The following is a 20,596-nucleotide window of genomic DNA, read 5'->3' as shown; positions in this document are numbered from 1 at the left end:
ATTCTCCAAACCAAAAGTCAGTGTGCATTACTAAAAGTATCTTCAGACTCACAGGTGTATTATATAAAGTTCCAGGCTAATCATACTTAATTTTATATTTTTAAGAAAGAAGACAAGAGAAGAAGAGAAAGGAAGGAGATACGGGGTAGCAATTAAATAATACTGAGTATTACCTCTTACTCAAAGCTGACATTTATGAACTTGTGGTTACAGAAGGCCTAAGTCACATCCTCAAACAATGTAACTAACAAATCCCAGATTATTCTTCTGATGGCTATAAACTTACTTGTGTGTGTGGGGGGGGGGGGTGTTTACTAAGATATATGCACATAATGTAATATTTACCATTTTAGCAATTTTTAAGTGTACAATTCAATAGCATTAAGCAACTATCATTACCATTCATCCCAAAAACTCTTGAAATATTTCAAAACTGAAACTTTATACCCATTAAACAATAACTCCTCCTTCTCCCCTGCCCACAATCCATGGCAACCATCGTTTTACTTTCTGTCCATCAGTTTGACTACTCTAGGTACCTCATAGAATTATACAGTATTTGTCTTTTTAGGACTGGCTCACTTCACTTAGGATAATGTCCTCAAGGTTCATCGATAATGTGGCACATGTCAAAATTTCCTTCCTTCTTAAAGCTGAATAATAGTCCATATAATCATCTAAATTCTTTCATACTTCACCAGAGTAGCTTTCTTCTAAAACCTTCTCACTACACTAACTGTTGGGAACTTAGTCCAAGTTCCTCCTTTATCTTCTCCTAACTACCCTGTTTCCCTGAAAATAAGACAGTGTCTTATATTAATTTTTGCTCCCAAAGATGCGCTAGGCTTATTTTCAAGGGATGTCTTATTTTTCCATGAAGAAAAATACAGTACACATTTATTGTTAAATAAAAATAAAGGAAATTTATTACCTGTATACGGTACGGTAGTACGGTAGTTGTCAACACAAACCAGACAAATTGTGAATCCTACAGTATCAAGAATTTACTCATTTATGACATCACCATAACAATCCAATTCCTAAATTTCCTGGTGAATTTCTTGTGACTCCATTTCTTTCAGAATCAGTGGACCAAATCTCTCATGTTTAGCAATAGCACTGTCTTTAAATGAATACTTCTTGTCAAGGTAGCCTGCTCACAGTGCATTTGCAATGCAACTGTCAGTTTTTTTCTCCCATGAATTCTTCACCCAAGTCACAACTTCTTGTAGTTTATGTTTCACAAAGTTTCCATGCTGATTTCTCTCCATTCTATTTTCAATGTAGTCATCAATTTCCATGCGCAAATTGTCTTTGAATGGCTTGTTTATTGCAATATCAAGAGTCTGGAGATAGGCCATCATTCCTGAGGGAATCATTATCTGATCTATTTTTCTTTCGTGAAGAAATGTCTTCATGTCTTTAGCGCAGTGAGTGCTGGCTGCATCCCAGACTAGCAGACCTCTTTGGTTCCCTCACATAACAAGCGGCAGCATTAAATCGACCCACTTCCTTATAACTGCTTGTGTGGCCCAGGCTTTTTCAGTTTCAAGAATAAAAATGCCCAAAACACGTTCAATCTTTTCCTTCTTGCCCTTAGAAATGATTAAAGGTGGAATTTTAGTGCCATCCAGACGAATTGCCAAAATACAGGAAACACGTGCACTTTTGTAAGCAGTGGAGGGAATGTACACTAAGGAGGCACCCCACTGTTCAATTGTTATTTGAGATGATTGGCCCATAAACACTGCAGTTTCATCCATAGCAATCATGTTGGAAAGATTGTATTTAGAGAAGTCAGCATCATCAATAAAGGACTTGAATGCAAGTGCTCGCTTAATAACTTGAGTATCTTCCAACCTAAACAATGTTGTAGATCTTCTTAAAGACAGTTCACTTTGCTGAAGGAAATTATCCAGCCAGTGTAGTGATGTTTTGAAGTCTTCGGTGGCTATGTCAAACTGTGGTGCCATTGCAAGGGCAAATTCTTGAATCTGAGCCGTATTCACAACCAAAGCCTCTGCTCTCCTGTCAACAACCCATTCACAGATCAGGTCTTCCAGCTCGGAAAATAATGGTTGCCGACCTGATCCACACTTGCGCTTTTTAGCATTTCCCTTGTCCACTTGTTCAATGAGGTTACCATACTCTGCTCGCCATTTTCAAACCAATCGGATACTCAGCATCTTCTCTTTGCAGAAAGCAGTAAGATTTTGGCCCCAAGAGTCTTCCACGATTCCTTTCTTGTATTCCACGGAGTAGCTTTTTCTTTTTGCGCTCATTTCTAGGGGTAAAAAAAGGAATTGGGGTATCAAGGTGGGGGAAGGGGGATCACTTAAAATGACACGGAGATCAGAGGGGGGAATCAAAATGGCACAGGATAATCAGAGGGGGCATTACCATTTTAGTAACCCCTTTTGATCCTCCTGTGTCATTTTAAGTGATCCCCCTCCCCCCACCCCTGTGCCACTGAACACCTTCAGCAGACATCCCCCTACTCCTTTATCAGACATTTACCCCCTGGGGCCTGCCTGAGGACTGTCACTGGGCTTGCTGGGGCCTGGATCTGGGCTGGAGCAGGGTCTGCCACTGACTGAGAACCTTCAGTCATCATGAGGGCAGCCGCAAGCATCAGGTAGTGTCACCAGAGACATACCAGCACTCACCATCTTTGCCGTGTCCCGTCCGCTCTAATCCTTCTGTTCTTCTGCATGCATCTGCGAAGGTCTCCTCCTCTCTCCCACCCCGCGCTCACCCCTCACTCTGACCTCTGCTCCACCTCCACACAGCAGTGATGTCAGGACTCTGCATAACATCACTGGTTGCTAGATGCCAGTTGGGGTGGCCCTAGCAACCTGTTTACGGTAAATTAATTTTCATTCTGAGACAGAGCCTGGGGGGGCCTTATTTTCAGGGGGATGCCTTATATTTCACTCAGAAGGAAACCTGTAAGTAGGTCTTATTTTCGGAGGATTTTTTTTTGCGGGGGAAACACGTGTCGGGTCTGAGCCCCTCTGCCTGGAGCTGTATGTACCTCCTAGGATGCAGGGTCTTAGACAGAGAAGCCATGAGATGTTGTGGGTGTATAAGCATGAGTCTTTACTGCAGAAGCCAGTGGCCATATCGCCATTAGACATGACAATCCTTTATAGCAGTGTCCCAATAAGGCATCTGTACACCGGCTGGAAAACATCTTTCCCACATAGTCACACCCCTAATAGTCTCTGAACCCACAGTCATTATCTGAGCAGCCGCACGCTGCCCCCTAGACTCACCACCTCACCTAGTAGTGGCACCTGAGCTCTCCCTTAGAGCTCCAGCCTCAGTGGCTGCTCCAGCCTCTCTGGCTCAGCAGCTTCTCCTGTCTCCCTGCCCAGCACACCGGCTGGTCTCTGTAGCCTCACATCGTAACTCCCTTCGTGCTTCTCCTCAGCACAGTAGCTGGGTAACATGGTAGCTAAAGCTGAGCTCTTTATGAACTCTGAGCCTTACATCTTAGAAGTACCAGCTCTCAGCCCCGTCTGAGCTCTCTAGCCTTTCCCTCCTCCAGCAGCCTTCTTCACACTCCAAAACACTGGCTGGTTAGGAACTTGTATAATATTCCAGAGACAAAGAAGGTTTTGTGCCAATAGTCACATCCATCAAGTTTTGGCTACAGAAGGGCATGCATGCACAGTGTGCCATGGGGTTGTTGTGCCTGTGGCCTTGCACCTGCTTATGGCATCTTATGGCACCTGCTATGGCATCTTAGCCTCGGCTCAGAGTGGCCTTGGACATTCAGTATATTAACAATAGGCTTTTGTGCTTTAATTGGCCTTGACTACCAGGTGTTTCTGGTGTGGTTCCCACAGATATTGAAAAAAAGGAACTGGCTCATGGCTGCTTAGCTTCCCATGTCCAGCTCAAATCGGGACCCAGTTAACAGACAGAGACTTGGCCGACAGCAGCTGCCCTTTCACTACAACAAGACTTATTTGAGTTGCCTTGTACCCATAGTGTGGGGAAGTGGGTTTTTGATACCTAAATCCAACCTAGTACCAGGATGCTCAGGACCTACTCAAGAAGGCAAATAATCCTTTCCACTAATATACAATATAAAGGGTAAAATGAGATCATTGTTAGAGTATTAAATTTGACAGTAAAATAGTAGTCAAGTTTTCAGGCTAATTTAAATTGGCTAATTGAAATAAGCAAATATTCTAGAAAAATTAATTGTACTGGACAAAAAGCTTTTCCTAAAGTGTTAACTAAATTTTTATTGGTAGCTCATCTCATGGTAAAATTGCATAACACGTAATTAACTTAAAGCAGTCATATTTTAGTGCAAAAAATTAAAATTTAAAAGCTATCAAGACTACATTATAAAATTTCCAAAAGCCTCCTAATATTTAAATTAAAAAGGGGGGGATAGTAAAAGAATATCATGTAAGGAAAAATAGCCTGTAAGTAAATTACATCTAGAAACTCTTTACTTTATAAAATTAACTTTCATTTGTAATGTTAACAACAAGACACCCATGTAAAACATATATGGTGTCAAAGCAAGCCAAAGGAAAATCATTTGGGCAAAAAATGAAAAAGGATCGCAAGCCAAATTTATAGAAAAGATTCCTTTATTAACTTTTGGTTAAGAATATGTTTGTAACCGAAACTGGTTTGGCTCAATGGATAGAGCGTCAGTCTGCAGACTGTAAGGTCCCGGGTTCAATTCTGGTCAAGGGCATGTATAGTACCTTGGTTGCGGGCACATCCCCAGTGGGGGCTGTGCAAGAGGCAGCTGATCGGTGATTCTCTCTCATTGATGTTTCTAACTCTCTATCCCTCTCTCTTCCTCTCTGTAAAAAATCAATAAAATAAAAAAAAAAATATATATATATATATATATATATATATATATATTTTTTTTTTTTTTTTTTATATTTTTTGTATATTTTCAGAAAACAACTCCAAGACCATGTGGATTCCTGCAACAGAGAGGAATTGACAGGACTACTCCAGCCATGAAGACAGAAGAGAAACAGTCCAGAGATGAAAGGTGCTGATAACGCCTTGCCATATGAGCAGTCAGCAGCTGTGCATCATACAGCTCGCCCAGGACCAAACCAGAGCGGGTTGGAACTGCATTACCACCATTTGTCCACCATCCAGAACTGAAATATCATTGCTGACATGTACACATAAGGAACTGTTTGACATTGAAATTGGGACTCAAAAGAACTGTTGGCCCAGAAAGAAACTCACTACAGACTAATTCATTTGCCTCTCAGCATAACCATTATTGCTTCTCTCATTTTCAGTTCTTATAAGTGTATTTCTAGTAGCACATGATCTCACTCATCTAGGGGAAATTATGTACAACATAGACTGATGAACAAGAATAGACCTGGAAACAAAGAAGAATAGATCAGACAGTTGGACCTTAGAGGGAAGGTAGAGGAGGGTGGGGATAAGGGGGAGAGATCAACCAAAGGACTTGTGTGCATGCATATGAGCTTAACTAGTGGTCATGTACAATAGGAGGGGCGGAGGCATGCGTGGGGAGGGCTTTGGGTTGGGAATGGGGGGATGAAGACAAATATGTGATACTTTAATCAATAAAGAAAAATTGTTTTAAAAGAACTGGGGCTCAGAAAAAAATAAAATCCTAAAAGTCAGATTTCTTAGAGACCCGTTCAGAATGTTCCACGCCAGCCTCCAGAACCCAGTCCATTCTCAGCCTTATGCTTTTCGTTCTGGCTCTTTGAAATGTGAGTCCATTCCCCTGAGTAAAGGGAAGCACCTCCAGTTATGCAGACTGGACAGCTGACTTGGGAAGAAAGCACTTTTCTTCACACCTCTGTCCTCCCTGCACTGGGCTCACTCCTGCCTCAGCATGGCCAGAGCCGCCTTCTACCCCAGTGCAGCCTCACACTGCAGTCTTCCCTTCTCTCCTCCAAACATAACCTCTGTGGCCAGGTGGGGGCTCCGCTTCAGGGACTGACCAATCCAATGAAGTTACCAGGTTAAGACCCTAATGAGCCATAACAGCTTAATGGACTCTGCTTTCCATAAAGCACTTGAATTTTAATTCAGTCTGAGTGCATTGAACCAAAGCAGGAAATTGAGTTTCATGTGTCATGGCAGTCAGTGGAGGAGGGATTTGGGGTGTGGAAAAGAACTCTTTAGGAAGAGCCTGGTACAGGGCAACGGCTGGAAGCACTGGAGGGTCTGAGGAATGTCAGCATCCAGCAGGGTCTGGATGGGAAATGGGAGGGAAAAGTGATGGCAGGAGCAAAACTTGGGAGCAGCCTAGGGCATATCACAAAACATTTCCAAAACTTTGGCATCCACCTTTTCCTCTCTTTCCAAAGATTTCACAAGCGGTCTCAACGCGCATCATGCTGGGTATCCTGGCCCCCCTGGGAGTCACTCTGACTTGGAGTGTGACCAGCCTTCTCTGTTTGTTTGGGTTTTCCTTTTCTTTTTTTTTTTTCTTAAATATATTTTATTGATTTTTTACAAAGAGGAAGGGAGAGGGATAGAGAGCTAGAAACATCGATGAGAGAGAAACATTGACCAGCTGTCTCTTGCACACGCCCTACTGGGGATGTACCAGCACCAATGCACATGCCCTTGACCGGAATCGAACCTGGGACCTTTCAGCCCGCAGGACGATGCTCTATTAACTTAGCCAAACTGGTTTCGGCTGTTTGGGTTTTTCTTAATTTTATTATAGAAAGTCTCATTTCCCAGGAAACCACTCAGTTCCAGGAAAACTGGGGTGGCTGATCACCCTAGATCTGAGAAGCACCTTTGGGATGCACACTAAGCCCACCCTTGTCTTTCTGGAGGTCGACCCGTCTCCCTCCCCACTCCAATCTTCTTAGGTGGCACTCCAGTACTGGCTTTTCTACAGCAAACTGGACAAATTATACCAAATATACTGCCTGACACAAGCTGAGCCAATCAGAATCCAATTCCCAGAAACTGACATTGGAATTCAGGAATAGCAGCCACAAGGACAATGGCAAAAAGAAGAGGGAGAAGTACCTTGTTCAGGTACTTGCCACATGCCAGGCTCTGTTGTAAATGTCTGCATGTAGTAATTTATTTAATCCTCACACTACCCTGGGAAGTAAGTGCTATTTTTCTCATCACGTTGTTGGTAAAGTTAGGTAACATGCTCAAGGGAATCCCTCTAGAAAATGGCAGACCTGCAGTGGAAATCCAAGCATGTTTCCAGAATTTTCTCACTCTTAAATATTTAGCCCATCCAACTTGACTCTTCTACTGGATTTCTACTCGGGACATACCTGAGAAATGATCAATGTCTTTCCTTATCTCTGGAGGAGCAGAGAAGGAGAGTGTGTGTAGGAGACCAAGACAGACTCAGAGAGGACCTAGAGAGGAGGGGTCTCGTACCCCCAGGGCTGGGAGTCTCCTGGCCATATCCAGGCTTGGGCATGGCTAGGTTGGGCACACCTTCTGCCCCATGGCTCTGGGAGACCCCCCTGAATCCTTAGATCTATGTGGACGCTCGCTGGACTGGGTTTCTGGTTCTGCAAGCCAAGCAGTCCAAGTCTAAGGGGATGAGTTGGAAAGCATGGTGATGATGTTGAGGCTGAAAATAAAACTGGCTGAACTCAAACCTGGGCTCTCCACTGCCTAGTGGAACATCCCTGAACATGCTTTGTGACTGCTTAGAGTTTCAGTTTTTAAGATCTGTCTTCTCACTCTAGCCAGTTTGGCTCAGTGGATAGAGCGTTAGCCTACAGACTGAAAGGTCCTGGGTTCAATTCCAGTCAAGGGCACAAACCTGGGTTGCAGATTCTCCTGCCCTCATCAGGAGGCAACCAATCAATGTGGCTCTCCCTCTCCCTTCCACTCTCTCTAAAAGTCAATGGAAAAATATCCTCGGCTGAGGATTAACAATAATAAAAAGAGGTGTCCTCTCTCTAAGACAGAAACACAGTCTGGCCCGCTTCCTGGTCCTGGGAGCCTGGGCGAGATGAAGTCTGAGGGAGAGGTTTGTTTCCTCGTGAGCCATGACAGGAACTCTGGTGTGTCCCTCTGACACCTCCTGCATCTCCAGTCCTCTGATTCTTCGACACCAACTGTGAGTCCAACAATTTCATTAAGTTCTGACACTACCCAGAATTAGGGACAGACCCTACAAGTTAAAGGGCGCAGTCCTACAAGATGGCCCACGTTACAGATGGCACTGCAAATGGGGGACACAGCCACCCACACTCTGCCTAGCTGACTAAAAATTGAGGGTTTCCACATCCCCTTATTAGGTTCAGTAAGGTGCTAGAATGGCTCACAGGACTTGGGGAAACACATCACTATGTGCAACGGTTTATCAGAACCGCCTCGGGAACAGCCCCTGGAGGGCGTCAAGGGGGGGATGTTCGCCACCAGCAGCTCTCAGTCTCACTTCTGAGCACTTTCATGGCGCGCATCCTCCAGACCCCTCCCTTCCCGCCTGAGCACTCCCACCCTCTAACCAGCTGGTCTTTCTGGTGACCAGTCCCCTCCTAAGCTCTTCTGCAGCTTCACCCTCGTCACCTCCCCAGCACAAACCCCAGAGCATCCCAGGGGCCCTTTGTGAATAACAAGTCACTCCTGTCACTGAGGAATTCCAAGGGTTTTAGGGGCTCCCATGCAGAGGACAAAGACCAGACCTGTTTGTAGGACTCCAGGATGTGCAGTAGCACATCATTATATCAAGAGTCCATATGCAAGAGTAATATCCTTGAGAGATAGGCATGGCAAAAATTCAAAACAAAAATTAGGAAGTAGTAGGTTTTAAAGATGTATTGCCTTTATTTTAAATATCGTTTATCTAGTTGTCAGTTTTGTAATGTGCTTGTAATGGATAGGTTTAACGGCCAGCTCACAAAATTCCTAATGTACTTGTAATGGATAGGTTTAACGGCCCCAGGCTCCAGCAGGGGGAGACGGGGCTGTGAGGCGGAATCACAGGGAAGCGGCGAAAAGCAGGGCCCCGGAGTCGCGCACATTGCGTGCAGAGGACAAAATGTTGACTATGATGCTGGATTGCCCTAGCGGGAAGAACCAAAGCCTCTGGTGGTGCTGAGCCCCACTCCCAACCGCCCCGAACTCCAGTTCTGGGCCAATCCCTGGGGACCCAAGCTCAAGCAGAGGGAGACGGGGCTGTGAGGTGGATTCGTGGGAGAGTGGAGAAAGGCCGAGCCCCCGGAGTCGCGCACATTGCTCACAAGGGAAGAAATGTTGACTCTGATGCGGGATTGCACTGGAGGGAAGGAAACAGGAGCCTTGGCCAGCCGGCTCAGGCAAGGGGAGACGGGGCTGTGAGGCGGAATCCCAGGGGAGCAGCGAAAAGCGGAGTCCCCGGAGTCGCGCACACTGCACGCAGAGGACAGTCTATTGACTCTGATGCTAGACTCCCCTAGTGGGAAGGAGAAAAAAAGCTCCAGACTGGTGGAACGCGACGAGGAGCAGGAGCCCCTGCCGGACACCGGCCAGCCAGGCGCCAGCAAGGAACTGGGCGACGGGGCCCCCGGGGGGGGTGGGGGGGGGCGGTGCCCCTGAGCCTTCTACCGCTGAGTGCGAGCAATGAAGCCGAGGCGGGGGGCTGCTTCCTGGGCGGCGGTGCCGACCCCGGCAACAGGCTGAAGCAGCGCAGGAGCCCGCAGAGAACAAAGGGGTGCCACAGGCCAACCTGCTGAGCTTCCAGGACAAGGAGGAAGAAACCGAAGAAGTTCTCAATGTGAAGAAATCAAGGGAGAGCAAAAGATAGTAAAATTACTTAAGAAAGAACACAAAGAAGATCTTGAAAAATCAAAGACTAAGTCAGAACTCAACTCAGCAGCCAACATTGCAACATAAATGCGTTTTTAAAATAAAAAAATAAATAAAAATAAAAAAGGACAGAATGTTGGAATGGCAGCGGCCAGGCCTAGAGTGGCCAGGCACAAGGCAGTGGCAGCCGGGCCTGGAACAGCAACAGCCAGGCCCCAGAGCAGCAGCAGCCAGAACCAGAGCAGCAACAGTCAGGCCTGGAGCAGCCAGACCGGGGGCAGTGGCAGCCAGGCCTGAGGCGGAGGCAGCCAAGCCCAGGGTGCCAGTCCAGGAACACCCAGACCAGGAGTGGCCGGGCCCGGAGAGGCCGGGCCCAGAGCAGCCGGGTCGGGAGCAGCCAGGCCCAGAACAGCAGTAGCCAAGCCCTGAGCACCCAGGCCAGGAACGGCCAGGCTCGGAGCGGCTGGGCCCAGGGCAGCCGGGCCCAGAGCAGCCGGGTCAGGTGCGGCCAGGCCCAGAGTAGCAGCTGCCAGGCTGGGAGCAGCCAGGCCCGGAGCAGCAGCTGCCAGGCTAGGAGCAGCCAGGCATGGAGTAGCAACTGCCAGGCTGGGAGCGGCCAGGCCCGGAGCAACCGGGCCCGGAACAGCCAGGCCCAGAGCAGCAGGGTCGGGTGCGGGCCGGCTGCCAGGCTGGGAGCGGCCAGGCCCAGAGCAGCGGCTGCCAGGCTGGGAGCGGCCAAGCCCAGAGCAGCTGCCAGGCTTGGAGCAGCCAGGCATGGAGCAGCAGGTGCCAGGCTGGGAGCAGCCAGGCCTGGAGCAGCAGCTGCCAGGCTGGGAGCGGCCAGGCCCGGAGCAGCAGCTGCCAGGCTGGGAGTGGCCAGGCCCGGAGCAGCTGGGTCTGGTGCGGCCAGGCCCGGAGCAGCAGCTGCCAGGCTGGGAGCGGCCAGGCCCAGAGTGGCCGGGCCCGGAGCAGCTGGGCCCAGAGCAGCCGGGTCAGGTGCAGCCAGGCCCGGAGCAGCAGCTGCCAGGCTGGGAGCGGCCAGGCCCGGAGCAGTAGCTGCCAGGATGGGAGCGGCCAGGCCTGGAGCAGTAGCTGCCAGGCTGGGAGCAGCCAGGCCCAGAGCAGCAGCTGCCAGGCTGGGAGCGGCCAGGCCCGGAGCTGCCGGGTTGGGTGTGGCCAGGCCTGGAGCAGCAGCAGCCAAGTTTGGAGCAACCAGGTCGGGAGCGGCAATGGCCAGACACGGAGCAGCTGGTTGTGGAACGAACCAGAGCAACAGAGGCCAGGCCCGGAACAGCTCACTCCTCACCTGCCCCCGCCCTAAGGCTGCCTCTCAGACATGGCTGGAAACTTTTGCGGGAACTTGAGGGTCTGCTGAATCAAGTGATGAAGGCTTAGATCTGGATGTGTTGAGTTAGTATAGAGCTGGGGTGTTGATCTGTGAGTGCCTTGTGTGCGGCCTGGATGAGGTTGGTTGACCTATTTGGAAATGTCTTTTGTGTGAAGTGTATCTTTGGGCATGTGGAGGTATTATTGATATGAGAAAATGCTAAGTAACTGATTTACTATCTGAAAAGGGATTTACTATTGGGGAAAGGGAAGGAGGAAGAGACTGAACATAAACTGTGCACCTATGGATGAGGACAGTGGGGGAGGGGGAGGGGGCGGAGGGTGGGGTGGGAACCTGGTGGAGGGGGGAAGAAATGAGGAACCTTTGTAATAATATAAACAATAAAGATTGATTTAAATAAATAAATAAATAAATAAATAAATAAAAATAAAAATTGGGCCCTAACTGCTTTGGCTCAGTGGATAGAGAGAGCATTGGCCTGCGGACTCAAGGGTCCCAGGTTCAATTCTGGTCAAAGGCATGTTTCTAACTCTATCCCTCTCTCTTCCTCTCTGTAAAAAAATCAATAAAATATATTTAAAGAAGAAGGAGGAGGAGGAGGAGGAGGAGGAGGAGGAGGAGGAGTCCCTGCATCCTGCACATCCAGCCGGCACCCCTTTCGCAGGGGGATGACACCAGAGGCAAGGCCTCCCAGTGCAGGTCTGTCTGAACTCATGGTGTCTCCTCACTGGCAACGTGTGCGTTTTCAAAATGGAGCATGACTTTTGCTAATTCAGACTCATCAGAGTTTTAATACAATCAAATTAGGTCCTATCATATTACATTAGTTGACGTCAAATAAAATTAAACCGTTTTTGAAAATCTGAGTTAACAAGGAAGGCTGCTCCTACCAGTGAGCTTTGCAGAACATGAGCATGACTGCCGAAACCGGTTTGGTTCAATGGATAGAGCGTCGGTTTGGGGACTGAAGGGTCCCGGGTTCGATTCCGGTCAAGGGCATGTACCTTGGTTGCAGGCACATCCCCAGTAGGAGGTGTGCAAGAGGCAGCTGATAGATGACTCTCTCTCATCGATGTTTCTAACTCTCTATCTCTCCCTTCCTCTCTGTACAAAATCAATAAAATATATTTTAAAAAAAAAAAAAAAAAAAACATGAGCATGACTTCTGGAGCAGCTACTCAAAGCCCAGCGACTCTGCTTGCAGCCAGGGCTCTCCTGTAAACTCCCCTCTAACTCACGTCACGGCTCCTCCTCCCAGGGTGGCCTCCCATCCATGGCATGTACTTCACCTCAGCACAGCCAGGTTGGCTGCTGCCATGGAGGCTGGACTCAAATTAACATCTGAACCATGTGACTTCTAAGGGGATCAGGGTGCAGAGCAGATCAACCTTGGTGTGTGGTCCTGATTCAAGGGGATGTCCATGGTGCTGAAATGAAATATTTTCACATTACATATCTGATAATCTGTTATCCAGAATATAGAAAGTACTTTTATGACTTATCAACAAAATGTCCATTTTATATTTTAGTTGTATTTTATTGAAATTGTTGTGTGCGGCTGCAGCTAGGTGTTTACCTGTGCAGCCATCTTGGATTTTCCTTATTTTCTGTTTTCATCATTACAGCCATTCTACTTTTTGTGTGAAAGGGTATTCCATTGTGGAATTTGTACTTTCACCCTGACTAAAAGAGTTTAACATCTCTTCAGATTCTTTTGGAGTATTTGTAAGTCTTCTCTGAAGAAGGGTCTACTGTGGCACATTTACATAATGGAATACCACTCTGCCATAATAAAAGGAAACTTATCCTTTGTGAGAGCATGGAAGGACCTGAACAACATTATGCAAGTAAAATAAGGCAGTCAGAGAAAGACAAGTACCATATGATTACACTTATATGTGGAATCTAATGAATAAAATAAACTAACAAAATAGAAACAGACTCATAGAGAACAGACTGACAACTGTCAGAGGGGAAAGAGGTTGGGGACTGGGTGAAAAAGGTAAAGGGATAAAAAAAAAATTTTTTTTTAATTTAAAAAAATTTAAAAACCCACAAACCTCATAGATACAGACAGCAGCATGAGAATTGCTAGAGGAAAAGGTAATGGGAGAAGGTAGAAGAGAGTAAAGAGGGGATAAATGGTGCAGATGGAAGGAGACTAGAATTGGGTGGTGAACATACAATGCAATATAGAGATGGTGTATTATAGAATTGCACACCTGAAACCTATATAATTCATATATAATAAAGAACTGATATGATAATTAGACTGAACAGCAGAATGACCGTCTGGACAACCTTCCAGGTGAAGCCGGGGCTGCAAGGGCCAAACCCATTGCACAAATTTTGTGCATCAGGCCTCTAGTTTTATTAATAAATGTTACCCCAACAAATTCAATTTTTAAAAGTGTGAAGAAATAGGGTGTCTATATTTTGTTGATAAGTCATAAAAGTACTTTCTATATTCTGGATAACAGATTATCAGATATGTAATGTGAAAATATGTTTTTTCCATTTTGTGTGCTGTCTTTCCACTTTCTGGGTAACTTTTGATGAACAAAGTTTTCTATTTTTGAGGAATTTAGTCTATTTTTTCTTGCCTTGGTTGTGCTTTGGCATGAGAAATAAGAAATCACTGCTTTTAATATTCTTTGCCTTTTGCTTTTGGCATCTTAATTATGATGTGTCTTGGTGGGGTCCTCTTTGGATTCCTTTGTTTGGGGTTCTGTGTGCTTCCTAGACTTATATCGGTAAGTCTATTTCTTTCACCAGATGGGGGAAGTTTCCGTCATTATTTCTTCAAATAGGTTTTCAGTATCTTGCTCTCTCTTCTTCTGGCACCCCCATAATTCTGATGTTGGTATGCTTGAAGTTGTCCCAGAGGCTCCTAACACTATCTTCATATTTTTTATTTTTTTGTTTGTTTGTTTGCTTGCTTTTCCAGTTAGGTGGGTTTTTGCTTCTTTGTATTTCAAATCTTTGACTTGATTCTTGTGATCCTCTAGTCTGTTGTTAGATCTCTGTATAATATTTTTTATTTCAGTCAGTGTATGCTTAATTTCAAATTAGTCTTTTTTCATGTCCTCAAGGTTCTCGTTAAATTTATCAGCCTCTTTTAGAAAATTCTTGAAAAACCTTATAACTGTGGTTTTGAACTATATATCTAGTTGTTTGCTTTCCTCCATTTCTTTCATTTTGTGACCTGTTTCTTTGTCTCCACATTTTGGCTGCTTCATTGAGTTGATAGAGTTGCTTTGTGTGCTAGCGTCCTATAGGGCCAGTGGTTCAGCCAGTTACCTGAGATGGACACTCTTGGTGCACCATTTGTGGGCTGTGTAAATGGTCTTGTTGTAGTTAAGCCTTGATTGTTGTTGGTGTCACTGGGAGGAATTACCTCCAGGCCAACTGCCTCAGCCTGAGGCCACCCAGCAGGAGCTACAGGAGATCTGCAGATTCCTCCTTTGTTTGGGTTTGGAGGTGCCCAGATGAGGCCCAGCTGTGAAGCAATGCAAGTTGCTGTGGGGCATTGGGCTTTTTTTTTGGATGTTCTGGGTTTCTCTGACCCAGCTGCAGTTTGTCAGGTAAGTTTAGATTTCAAAGGACCAGGCCATTCATATGCAAAAGCCTCTCTGCACACAGCTTGGATGGGGCAGGGTCTCAGGGTGGAGCAAACAGCAATGACTTCCCATCAGCCCTTCCCTAAGAGGCCTCCGGATCTCCTTGGTAATCGCTGCAAGCACCTCTGAGACAAAGCCACCCTCAAGTTTCGCCCACTGCCAGACAGTCCAGTTCCTCCCCATATGAGTCTGGGTGCTCAGAGTCTCGCCCGGAACAGGAGTTCAGAGCAGTCAGGAGTTTGTGTATCCCTGAGGACTGAAAAGTATAGCCGCGTACTCGGTTGCCCACCTCTCCGTGTATATGCATTTAAGATCTATCCACTGAGCCAGACCGGTCTCGGCCAGAGAGTTTGGTTTTAATCCTCATATATTTTATACATAGTGGGAGAAGGGAATAGATATATTTTTATTTGACATGTTTCTTTTGTGATTATAAAAGAAATAGGTAAGCATGGGAGAAAATTGGGAAATTACAAAAAAGATCTTAAATGCATACACACTGAGTGGCCAGATTATTATGATCTCTGAATGCATAATAATCTGGCCACTCAGTGTATATCCTATATAATAAAAGGCTAATATGCAAATTATCCCCTCAACCAGGAGTTTGACCAGCAAGCATGCCAGCCAACCGCCCATGTCCCCTCCCCCTGCCCAGCCTGGTCAGACCCCACCAATGCACCGGGCTTCTAATATAAATCTATATCTACATATTTATATCTATATTTATATCTGTCTATCTATTATAAATCTATATCTATATAGCTATATCTCTATATCTATCTATCATCTATCTATCCATCCATCCACACACACATACACACACACAATGAGTGGCCAGATTATTATGCAATCAGCTGAGCAGATGGCATTGGGTAAATGTTCATATTAAATGACACCAGATGATCATGAGTAACTAACATAAGAGAAAGGGTAAATAAGAAAAAAGGGGGAGGGGGAACAAGCCTAACTTTCTAGCCTAAAGATTTTACATATTTTCATAGATTTTCCTTCAGCCAAAACCTCTGAGGTCTGAATAGTAAGTAAAGTATTTATGGTGATAGGACGGAGCAGTGTACATGCCACATTTCTGTCCCAGCTCCTGCATGAACACACATATGAGCTAGAGAATGACACAGGCCTCTGCTCCTCCGCCATCTTCCCCTCAATGTCTTCAACCCCTTCCACAGGCCCCCTAGGTTGCTTACTATTACAGACCACTGCTCTTCTCTCCTGGACCTCTACTGCCTGCCAAGAGCTCCTCCTTAGTCGTCGATTCAAATATATACCCTACCCACTCTATCTACAGGGCTCATCTCAAGAATTCTAGTCCAAAAAGGACAGCCCTTTGTGCAGTATCTCATATCAGAATAAACTCAACACTAGCAAACTGATTTTATCTTCCCCTCAAAACAGCTCCAACTTCCTCTTGTTTATGCTTTCAGAAGCTCAGGAACCTGTCTCCTCTCAACTCATCTCCCCTTGTCTTATTCTGTTCAGGCCACTATAATAAAATACCATAAACAGAGTGGTTTGAACAACAGAACTTTATTTCTCACAGTCCTGGAAGTTAGAAAGTCCAAGAACAAGGTGCCGGCAGATATTGGTGTCTGGTGAGGGCCCACTTCCCAATTCACAGACACCCCTCTTCTAGCTGTGTCCTCACAAGACCGGGGGGGGGGGGGGGGCGCCAGGGGGGGAGCTCTCTGAATCCCTTTTATGAGGGTACTAATCCCACTCATGAGGACTCCACCCTCATGACCTAATCATCTCCCACTCCCCTCCTCCCAATACCATCCAATTGGGAATTAGGCTTCAATATGTAAGAATTAGGAGGGATATAAACATTCAGTCCATAGTATTTCTCTACCCCCAGCTCTAGTCAGCGCATTTACTCAATTTTTTTCTTTGCAGTACATTTCATCTGCATCTTACCCATGTCCAACCCCAGCTCTCCAAGCTGACCCTTATAACCTCAAAGATGGTCTCCCTACCTCTGCTCTCTCCCCTTGGTAACATGACAGAGCTGGGATTCTCTTGTAACCTCCTAAAACAAAAACAAAAACAAAACAAAACAAAACAAAACACTGCAGTCTTCCCATGCCTACTGTTAAAGTCCAAACTCCTTAACATCTCAGTCCTAGTTCCACGCTATCTAAATCCCACCTCTTTCATGGACTAGTTCAAATCATACCTCCTAAATTCCTATAACAATTGTTCACAAGTTAGTTAGCAGTTAAGTACTACTTATTATGACAACTTGTCTATTAGCATCTTGAATTTTAACTTACATCAGGGAACCCTCATCGTTGGTTGAGAAAACAAATTGGCAGTTTCTTAAAAAGCTAAATATAAAATTACCATTTTTATCAGAGACTCCTACATATCTATCCAAATGAAATGGAAACAGACTCGCACAATAATGTCCACAGCAGCATTATTCATAACCAAAACATTGAAACTTACATCTTCCCCATCTGATGAATGGGTAAAATGTGGAGTATCATACAAGGGAACCAAAAGAAACCTGGATGAACATACTAATATGGATGAACCTTAAAACACTATGCAAAGTGGAAAGACATGCTGGTGATTCCTGTTTTTATGAGACATGCAGAAAGGCAAATTTATAGAGACAGAAAGTTGATTAGTGGTTGCCTGGGGGTGAGAGTGGGAACAGGGATCATGGGAGAAGATAAAAATGTTCTAAAACTGATTTGTTGGGATTGTTGCACTGCTTGATAAATTAAATCACTGAATCAAGTACTTGATGAGTCAATTTTATATGAAAATGCACTTCAAAAAAGTTAACATTTTTTTAATTACAGTAGATGTTCAAATATTACTTGAATATTTAATGTCTTACCTGTTTTTATTTTTCTCACCATCCTTTTCCCTGCAATTAGAATCTAAACATCTTGAGGGCTCAGATCAAGTCTCCCACTATTTTTATGCTAATTTTAATATGAATTGCTATTCCAAAGCTGTACATATTATTCTGTTGAAAACAATTTGCAATTTGTGGACTTGACTTTTGCTTTGCCAGGTTATGGAGTGACGCATTCAAAAGCATCAAGGAAGAAATGGCGTATGTGATAGTTGAATCGCAACTCCTCAGCTTCAGAGCTAAAACTCAGGGCAAGTTAACTGCGAAAGCCTATTGCCCAGGTCTCTAATGAAAGAAGGAAACAAAGAGTGGTAAGTACCTTACAGAGTTGCTATGAGGATGAAGTGAGGCGGTCTGGATAAAATGGTTAGCCCCGTGTTTGAAACACACACAGCTCACTGGATGCTGGCTGAAACGTGCACACACAAACCCAGCCCTAAAGGCACATGCCCTAGAGAAGCATCTTTCGAACAGGTCACACCTTCAACTCCAGAGTGGACACCGACAGACTGAGCTACCCTCTTCCTGTCATCCACCAGGCAAGAGTGCTCCTGTGTCAAATGGAATTGAAAAATAAACATTAAAATTATAAAATTAAGAAATAGTGGCCAGGAACATCTTTTCTCCCTCCCAAGCCCACTGAAGTTTATGTAGGACAGAAACACTACTAATCATTTAACAAAAAGAACTAACAACTTTCAACACAGTTTATCTCCCAAGGCGGGCTTGAACTTCCTAGCCCCCTTGGTGTTTAGCAGGGCCAACGTCCAGCTCTAGCCAACGAGGAAAAGTGACATGTCACTCCCAGACCAGAGCATGCTGTCAAGACCCTTCCAGTCCTTTCCCTCTCCCTCAGCAAGGTCCAGCCGCTGACTGCTCCTGAGGACGGCGTGGATCCCAGCCACCTGCAATGGACAGGGAGTGAGAATAAACCTTGTTCTAGGCCTGAGTTTGGGGGTTGTTTCCACAGCACAATCTAGACTTGCCTGACAGTCACAAGGCTCTCAGGCTGTGAAATCATATGCTTTAAATATCTCACCCAAAAAAGCCTTCTAAAACTCTTTATTCTCTGGCTCCGTGACAAGCCACTGTTTTCTGGCAACCTCTGTAACCATTTCTTCACTCCCTCACGGACATACTTCCTCTGCCTAACTCACTAACCCTGCGGTTCGCCAGGGTTTTGTCCTCGGCTCATTACTGTTCTCCACACGCTCTCCAGGGAGACCTTACCAACACTCCTGATTTATCCACCACGTGTGAAGCCGTCCAAAGCTATTTCCCTTACACCCGAATTCTTGCTGGGCCTCGCTGACCCATAGCATCATAAACCAAACATATCCAAAGCAAACACATCAGATACTAGGCCACTCCAGACATGTAGCTCCACCTACAACCTCTCCCTCGTTAACTGCGCCTAAATCTACTGTCACCCAAGTCAGAAACCAGACAGTAAACTAGACCAGTGTTTCCCAACCTTCTCTCATGATGAGAATCACCTGGTGGAGTTGTTAAAACACAGATTCCCGGATCCCAACTAAGAAGTGCTAAACTAGAATTTTTGAGAACATATAGGTAAAATTGCTTACCTAACTTAGTGCTCTGTATATAAAATCTGTCTTAGAGCACTAGTTAGGTATACAATTTTACCTATATGTTCCCAAAAATTCTAGTTTAGCACTTCTTAGTTGGGATCCGGGAATCTGTGTTTTAACAACTCCACCAGGTGATTCTCATCATGAGAGAAGGTTGGGAAACACTGAACTAGACCATTCCTTCTCTCCCTCCCTCACCCTCCCTCAACCAACCAGTCCAGTCCAGTTCACCTCCCTTAAATGTTTGTTATGGTTTGAGGGAAGGGGAGATAGTTTTTTGTTTTTGTTTTTATTTTTTTTAACTCTTACTACAGTATATACTGAGAAAAACATGTCAAGTTCAGAAAACAACTTATTTTGGTATCAGCTATGACAGTAATGTTCTACTCTGAAGAGACAAGTAGTTTAGTCCAGACCAGGAAACAAGAGCGCTGTAATTTCATAATTATGCCAGAAACAACCTACACCTTCATCTCATCTTTAGCCACTGGCTTCAGTAAATGGCTCAGAACACTGCCAAAGAAGCTGGCGTTTTTTTATTAAAGTCTCTTAAGCAGTAATTCATATTATTGTTCAAGTTGAAACAGGGCAAATCTTATGGTTCTTTTCATGGAGTTCTCTTCTTCTTATAAGTCTACTAGTGCCTGATGCATGGGTTCATGCACACTGACAGAAAATTAGAAGGTGGCCGGCAGGGCAGCACTGGACAAGGGCTAGACACGCTCTGGAGCCAACCTCCTGTGGTCCCTCTCCGGCTGACTGCGTCTGAGACAGCACCATGGCTCCAACGGTGTCCACAGACTGAGCGGGGTCCCTCCAACAGGTGGGGTCCCGTATTGTGAAAGGGCAGTTCTCAGGGAAACGCATCCCAGAATCGGGCTCCTTCCTGTCTGGTTCCAGGGTGTGTCACCTGAGAACCCCACTGCCAAGTCACTGCAGCTCAGCAGCTCCTGTGTTGAGCATCTGCCCCCTGATGGTCAGTGCATGTCATAGCCACCAGTCAGAGCATCTGCCCCCTGGTGGTCACTGCACGTCATAGCTACCAGTCAGATGGTCAGACTGTCGCTTAGCCTTTTATATATAGATAAAGCAAGCATCCAGTAATTCATGCTGTTCTCTAACCTGGTTGGTTTTCTGAAAAGGAACAAAACAATGCTGGTATCTAAAACCAGAGCCAATGCTTCTCAACTATCCAGCAGAACACTTGCAGTTTCCCAAGCAAGGCGGACCATGCGAATGGTGCCTGCTCACTGGGGTGCCGTGCCCGCTGCCCTCTGGTTACGGTAACTGCCGCACAGCGTCTGTGCCAACTGCTCTGGTCTTCTGCAGCCTCCAGCAGCACGAGCTGTTCTCCACACTCATGGCAGCACAATGAATCACGAAG

The sequence above is a fragment of the Pipistrellus kuhlii genome, unplaced genomic scaffold (genome assembly GCF_014108245.1).
Source record: "Pipistrellus kuhlii isolate mPipKuh1 unplaced genomic scaffold, mPipKuh1.p scaffold_m20_p_7, whole genome shotgun sequence".
Taxonomy (NCBI): domain Eukaryota; kingdom Metazoa; phylum Chordata; class Mammalia; order Chiroptera; family Vespertilionidae; genus Pipistrellus; species Pipistrellus kuhlii.
Note: the sequence above shows the minus strand (reverse complement) of the source record.